An 8,100-nucleotide genomic window follows, 5' to 3' on the forward strand; every position below is an offset into this window, starting at 1 on the left:
GTCCAAAGATGTGCGGGTTAGGTTGATTGGCCATGCTAAAATTGCCCCTTAGTGTCCTGGGATGCGTAGATTAGAGGGATTAACGGGTAAAATATGTAGGGATATGGGGGTAGGGCCTGGGTGGGATTGTGGTCGGTGCAGACTCGATGGGCCGAATGGCCTCTTTCTGTACTGTAGGGTTTCTATGATTTCTATGTAATGATGATGTAGCTGTAGATATTAAAAGAGTTGTCAGAAAAGAATGCAATGCTCTTGTTGATTGTGGAAGACTCATCAAATGAGGAAAATAATTTAATGACATGACTTCAAAATACGATTGGCATAATGTGTTTCTTTGTTGCTTATTATTAGTCTGAATCTGATCTCAACTGCGCACAACAGGTTGCATTTTAAAAAGGTTGCTACAAGCATTTTTCTATTTGATATATAGTTTACCATTACAAAGTGTATGAACTTGGCAGGTTTATTGTCATCATTTAGCTTACAGAATACCAGCGAACATCACTGTTTGCATTTTGTTTCACGCAAGAAGGCACCATCAACATTTTTAATTTATCCTGTCAAAAATATTGGATTGCGAGATTGCAATAGATTATACCTGTTGATTCTGGTGTTATAGTTGCTTGGGAAGTGATCACAGTTGTGCCTGTCTCTGTTGAAGTGTTTCCTTCTGAGGTTCCAGAACCTGTCCCATGTCCTAATCGTAGAAATGTCAATAAACAGTGAAAAGCTCTTCTAGGTAATATCATTAAATGTACAAAATAAACAACAATGTCACTGAATTGAACTAAACCTGATTCATCAATACATTATTCACTAGAACAATGGTAATGCAATCATATAGTTTGCATGTGGGTCGAGTGGAGTGCTTATATTTTCTTACTGGAGTAATTTTCATGATGCGATGTCAGGTTTCAATAACCTTGAATCATTTGGTTGCAGTTGTCTGTTATCAGTCAATTATATCCATTCTTATGAAAAATAAGAAAATTATTACATATATAGGTTTGTGGATTTGGTTTAGGAATCAAAAATTGATTGAAGAATTGTCTGTAGGCACTGTGACAAGAATAGCAATCACATTTGTTGTTTTCAAATTTCATTTCATTCTGAGATATGAAAATAAAACTTGAATAATTGAAATCAGTTCAAGAATTCAATCATGTTGATGGTTGTTTAGATGTCCTTAATATTGATGGCTGAACTGATGTTATGGCAAGACAAATGTCAGGGTATTTACAGACATGCGAATGCAAAAACAGAGTCAATGTTCAAGGCAAGACACATCTTCTGTCTGTTTAAAATATGATTTATCAGAGTAAAAGTTGAACATTGACAATTGGGTAGCATTGTAAATACCTGCTATTTCACTTGTTGAAACTGAAGTGGTGGAAGATGTGTTTACCGCTGTAGGTTGTTCTGTTGATGTGGTTACTTCAGACGTTGAAAGTGATGATGTAGCTGTCAAAATTAAAAGAGTTGTCAGTGAAAGAAAGCAATGTTCCTGCTGATTGCAGTATGTGGCTAATCAATGTCATGGGCTCTTGAGCTAGGGGTTATAGTTTGAGGATCAGGGGTAAACCTTTTAGTCCTGAGGTGAGGACACATTTCCTTACCCAGACAGTGCTGAATTTGTGGAATTCACTACCACAGGGAGTAGTTGAAACCAAGACATTGGGCCCGATTTTACCAAAACTTCGCACCCGTTTTCGGGCGCGAAATCGTGGTAAAGTTGGGCGTCAGGCCTATACCGCGATCTGCACCAGGCGGCTCAATGATTTAAATGCATTTGCATGCATTTAAATCGACTTAATGAACCGCGCACCCAACTCTACCGCCAAATCCCACTTTACCGTCTTCTGGTCCGTTCCGCATCCGCACTGTAAGCGACCTGCAAAATAAAAGTCTGAAGTAGTCGCTGCAGCTTCCGAAGAGCGGGGTCAGAGCTTCCAACGGCTCTCTGACCCAGGTCATCCTCTGATTGGGGGGGGGGGGGGGGGGGGGCGGCGGCGGGGGGGGGGGGGGGGGGGGGCGGCGGCGGGGGGGGGGGGGGGGCGTGGTAGTGGGTGGTGGGAGGAGGAGGGGGGCGGGACCTAGAGCATCCGCTGGTCGGGGGGGGGTGTCTGCTGCCAGTCTGCGGCCAATACCTCCTCCCAGAGTGGATGTGCGGCCATGCCATCCCACAAAACCTTCAGGATGAAGCGATTCCTCGCTAAGAAGATGAAGCAGAACCGGCCGATTCCACAGTGGATCCGCATGAAAACCGGCTACAAGATCAGTACAAGTCCAAGAGGAGACACTGGAGAAGGACCAAGCTGGGCCTGTAAAGGGATATGCCATCACTGGTACACTACCAGCCACAGCCATCTCTCCCACTCTCTTGCCCCTGCAGGGAAGAGTAATCTGTGGCTGGTAGTGTACCAGTGATGGTGTATCCCTTTACAGGCCCAGCTTGGTCCTTCTCCAGTGTCTCCAGTGTCTCCTCTTGGACTTGTACTGATCTTGTAGCCGGTTTTCATGCGAATCCACTGTGGAATCAATTTTAACCTTTAAAAGTAGCATCTTCGATGATCATTGATTGCGTTCTTATTTCTGAAACGCATCATCAATGCATCATTTATTTCTTCCTAATATTCGATTGCTACATTGCAATAGATTATACCTGTTAATGCAGGTGTTGCAGTTGCTGGGGAAGTGATCACAGTTGTAATTGCCTCTGTTGAAGTGCTTCCTTCTGAGGTTCCAGAAGATGTCATATCTTTTGAGACAAAATCATAGCAATATCAATATGTCATTCTGTGAGATTGAGGAATGAATTGGGAAATTTTGATCTCCATGCAAAGAATCAATGAGCATGATAATTGGTCATCCATTCTCAATATTGATGTTTTGAATAGTATTATGGCAATGGAAATATGACACTTCTCAGAAATGGCATCATGGGAGCACAAATATCCTTTACTGTGGAAAATATTCTTTACAATGGTGCATTTAAGATTATTGTCTCTACAACCATTAACATACAGTTCATAAGTTTTTTTTATCACATTGGTAACTTGGTAGCATTGCTACCAAGGTGTTTTGTTCTGATATTGAAGGTGATGATGATGGAACTGATGATGTTAAAAGAGATGTCACTGAAAGAGAGCAATGTTCCAATTCATTGCACTACAAGTGTTGCACACATTCATTGAGAGATGCTTCATTCTGAATGAGGCACTGACTGGTGAGTATATTTGGGAATTTGGATCAAGGTGGGAATTTGTTACATTGGGAAAGGGGACTTTTTTGTCTCTTGCTTTCTTAACTTTTCATCTCTTAAAGTGTGGTCTTGCCCTGCTGCAGGAGAAGAGGCTATTTATTTGGTGGTTAGTTTAAGGAGCGGTGTGTGAAAAAGTAGCATGTGGAACAAAGGAAAGTTAGGGCCAATATGATAATATAATACAAGTAATCAAAAATAGAATGGAGTTAAAGAAAGAGATGTAAAGTTAAGACATGGCAGGGCAACTCATTCAAGTGGAATGTGTGTCCTGTAATGTGTGCAAAGTCATGGATACTACCAGTGTCCTAAATGACCATATGTGCAGGAAATGCTGCCAGCTGCAGACAGGTGAGGTCTCACTTTGAGTTTCAGCAGTTGCTAGAGTCTATAGTGCATCCATGAGGCTGGGAGAAATGTAAATAACACATTCAAAGAGGTGGTCACACCATGGCTAATGGGCCTGGGGGCAGAGAGGGAATACATGAGCACGAGGCAGTCCAGGAGAACAAGGCACGTCAGGCAAAGTCTCCTGGGGTCTGTTCAGAAATCACTATTTCATTTTGAAAGCTGGTGTACGAGCTGATTCATCAGAGGAGTGCAGTCAGAACCAGGTTTGTGACAAAAGGACAGGAGGAAGAAGAATGGAAGAGCAATATTGATAGGGGGTTTGTTAGGCAGGAGAAGAGACAAGAGTTTCAGTGGCTGCAGACGTGACTACAGGATGATATGTTGCCTCCCTGTTGTTGAGGTCAAGGATGTCACAGATCAGTTGCTGGTCATTGTTCTGGGGGAGGGAGAACAGCCAGAGGTCCACATTGGTACTAATTACTTGGGTAGGAAGGGGAAGGTGTCCTGCAATCAGAATTTAGGGAGCTGCTTAGAAAATTAGCAAGCAGGACCGCAAATATAGTATGATGTGGAGATGCCGGCATTGGATTGGGGTTGGCACAATAAGAAGTCTCACGACACCAGGTGAAAGTCCAACAGGTTTATTTGGAATCATGAGCTTTCAGAGCACTGCTCCTTCATCAAGTGAGTGAAGAGGTAGGTTTCACAAACACGGCAGTTGTGTCTTTGTCCATATATGCCATGTTTGTGGAACCTACCTCTCCACTCACCTGATGAAGGAGCAGCACTCCGAAAATTTGTGATTCCAAATAGACCTGTTGGACTTTAACCTGGTGTTGTGAGACTTCTTACTGTGCAAATATAGTAATCTCTGGATTACTCCCAGTTGCCACCTTCAAGTGAGGAAAGAAATAGAAGGATAATGCAGTTAAATGTGTAGCTGGAAAGATGGTGCAGCAGGGAGGGCTCCAGATTCCTGGGACACTGGGACTAATTGTGGGGAGATGGCACCTGAACAGAATTGCGACTGAATTCCTTGTGCTTTGCTAGTGCTATCAGCAGAGTTTTCCAGTACCTTGGCAGCATTGTGGGGAACAAGAGGAAATATTCAGAGGAATACCAGGAAGCACATCATATTGGGAGGGACAACAAGCACGAGTGTAGCTAATGATAAGTTAATCAGTGAAGTGAGAGTAAGGGAGAAAGTAATGACGTCTAAATCAAGGTTACTATGCATGTATGTGAATGCATACAGTATAGTTAATAAGATTGGAGAGTTAAAGATGCAGACTGAGTTGTGGAAATATGTAGGTGAATTTTACTACCCTGCCTGTCACGGGAATCGGAGCGGGTGAGGGGAGGATCATGGAAAGGTCTGTTGACCTTGGGCAGGTTTTCCAGTTTTGTAGCGAGCGAGGCCAGAAAATCCCACCTATGATGTTGTGATGATTACAGAAACCTGGCGCAAGCAATGGCAGGACTGTGTCAAACACTCCTGGATACAAAGTATGTAGCTGGGAAGGGAAGTTGAGAATTTTGATTCCAAGGCAGTGAAAGAACAGTGATACAGTTCCAAGTCAGGATCATGTGTGGCTGGGAGGGAAAGGTGCAGGTTGTGATGTTCCCAGGCATATGCTCCTCTTGTGCTTAAAGGTGATATCGTTGTGTGTTTGGAAGTCACTGTCAACACTTGGTGAGTTAATGCAGTGCATTTCATATGTCATATATTGTGTAGCCGATGTGCGTCATTAGTGGAGAGAGTGAATGCTCATGTTTGTGGATGGCATGCTGCTCAAGCGGGCTGCTTTGACTGGGATGATGTCAAGTATTTAGTGTTGTTGGAGTATCGCTTATCCAGGCAACTGAAGAGTATTCCATTACACACTGGCTCTTGTCCTGAATATGGTGCACAGTGCACGGGGAATGAAAAGCTGTTTTTCACCTCAGACCTCTGACCTGCTATGGGAGTCACCAAATTCATTTGGCTGGTCCAGTTTAATATCTGGTCAATGGTAGCCCACAGGATGTTGCTAGCGGGGTATTCAGTGGGTTCCACTGAATAGGGTGATTGTAAGATTCTTTCTTGTTGGAGACGGTCATTGCTTGGCACTTCTGTGGCATATTCTTGCCACTTAGTAGCCCAAGCCTGAATCTTGCCCATGTCTTACTGCACATTGGTGTGGGATACTTCACTGTCTGAAGAGTTGCCAATGGTACTAAATATTATGCAATCATCAGCAAACATTCTCACATCTGACTTTCATGAAGGTGATTAATTAAGCAGCTGAAGATGGCTGGACCCAGGTCAATACCTTGAATAACTCCTGCACCATTGTCCTGGATCTGAGTTAGCTTTCAACAACCACAACCTTTCTTTGTGATAGGGATGAATGCTAACAGTGAAGAGTTTACCTCCTGCTTTTCATTGACATCAATTTTGCTAGGTCTTTTCCTTTAAATTTGTGCAAGGAATCATAAAGTATGTGAGTTCTGTCTATGTTCTAATAATGGCGTCTTTACTGTTATTATGGCAATAGAATCATAACATTCTTCAAAATTATGGAATAGTGAGAGTACAAATAACCTTTGCCTTTTATAAATACTGACTACAGTGGTCAACGTAAGACTGTTTATTTCATTACAATATGATTTATCAATATGAAGATTAAATGTCAACAAGTGTATTGCAATGTGAATACCTGTTATTTCATTACTTGAAGCCAAAGTGGTTGAAGAGGTAGTTACAGCTGGAGATGGTTCAGTTGCCGTGGTTTCTTCTGATGTTGAAGGTGATGATGATGTAGCTATAGATATTAAAAGGATTGTCAGAAAAGAATGCAATGTACTTGTTGATTGCAGAAGACTCACCAAATGAGGAAGATTATTTCAATGACATGCCTTCAAAACACAATTGACATGAAAGTAATGTGTTCCTTTGATTTTTATTGTTAGTCTGAACCTGACTTCAAAGCTGCGCACAACAGGTTACATTTTAAAAAGGTTGCTACAAGCATTTTTCTATTTGATATAAAGTTTACCATTACAGAGCGTATAAACGTGGCTGGTTTATTGTCATTATTGAGTTTACAAAATACCAGCGAACATCATTGCTTGCAATTTGTTTCATGCAAGCTGGGAACATCAACATTTTTAATTTATCCTGTCAAACATATTGGATTGTGAGATTGCAATAGATTGTACCTGTTGATTCTGGTGTTGTAATTGCTGGGGAAGTGATCACAGTTGTGACCGCCTCTGCTGTCGTCTTTCCCTTTGAGATTCCAGACGGTGTTCCATATCCTGATCACAGAAATGTCAAACGATGAAAAGCTCTTCCAGGATGAGATCATGAGATCTCTAAGAGCAGAGATCTCATGATTCTGTTTATGTTCTTAATAATGAGGGCTAATGAGATGTACTCAATAAGGGAATCATGAAAACACAAAGGCCTTAATTCTTTTAAAGAGCAATGCACAAAATTCTATGGCCCTCTTGAGACAGGGGGGTGTTGGTAGGGTACGGGAACCGTGGTGCACGAAGGTTGTGATGAACCTGGTGAATAAGAAAAGAGAGGCGTACAGAAGGTTCAGAGAGCTAGGAGGTGTTAAGGATTTAGAGGAGTATACGGGATGTAGGAAGGAGCTTAAGAAGGAAATTAGGAGAGCGAGAAGGGGTCATGAGAAGGCCTTGGCGGGTAAGATTAAGGAGAATCCCAAGGCTTTCTACAAACATGTCAAGAGTAAAAGGATGAGATGTGAAGGCATAGGACCCTTAAAAGGTGAAGGGGGAAAAGTTTGTGCGGAACCGTTAGAAATGGCGGAGCTGCTTAATGAATACTTTACCTCGGTATTCACGGTGGAAAGGGATCTGGGTGGTTGTACTGCTGGTTTGCGGTGGACAGAAAGGATCGAGCATGTGGACATAAAGAAAGAGGATGTGTTGGAACTATTGAATGGCATCAAGGTTGGTAAGTCGCCGGGACCGGATGGGATGTACCCCAGGTTACTGTGGGAGGCGAGGGAGGAGATTGCGGAGCCTTTGGCGATGATCTTTGCATCGTCGATGGAGACGGGAGAGGTTCCGGAGGATTGGAGGATTGCAGATGTGGTCCCTATATTCAAGAAAGGGAACAGGGACAGCCCGGGAAATTACCGACCGGTGAGTCTAACCTCAGTGGTTGGTAAGTTGATGGAGAGGATCCTGAGAGACAGGATTTATGATCATCTAGAGAAGTTTAGTATGATCAAAAGTAGTCAGCACGGCTTTGTCAAGGGCAGGTCGTGCCTTACGAGCCTGGTTGAGTTCTTTGAAAATGTGACCAAACACATTGACGAAGGAAGAGCGGTGGATGTGGTCTATATGGACTTCAGCAAGGCGTTCGATAAGGTCCCCCATGCAAGACTTCTTGAGAAAGTGAGAGGGCATGGGATCCAAGGGGCTGTTGCCTTGTGGATCCAGAACTGGCTTGCCTGCAGAAGGCAGAGAGTGGC

At 43.0% G+C, this 8,100-nt stretch overlaps 1 long non-coding RNA gene across 1 annotated transcript; it reads right to left on the reverse strand.

The window, feature by feature from the left end:
- Positions 1-1,390: 1,390 nt before the first annotated feature.
- Positions 1,391-6,355, reverse strand: LOC144483260 (uncharacterized). The gene is made up of 3 exons (XR_013495985.1): positions 6,310-6,355; positions 2,663-2,758; positions 1,391-1,461 (listed from the first exon to the last, which is right to left on the reverse strand). It is a non-coding gene; the product is annotated as an uncharacterized LOC144483260 (long non-coding RNA).
- Between the last annotated feature and the right edge of the window lie 1,745 nt (positions 6,356-8,100).

This window comes from Mustelus asterias, chromosome 3 (assembly GCF_964213995.1).
Source record: "Mustelus asterias chromosome 3, sMusAst1.hap1.1, whole genome shotgun sequence".
In the NCBI taxonomy this organism is placed as follows: domain Eukaryota; kingdom Metazoa; phylum Chordata; class Chondrichthyes; order Carcharhiniformes; family Triakidae; genus Mustelus; species Mustelus asterias.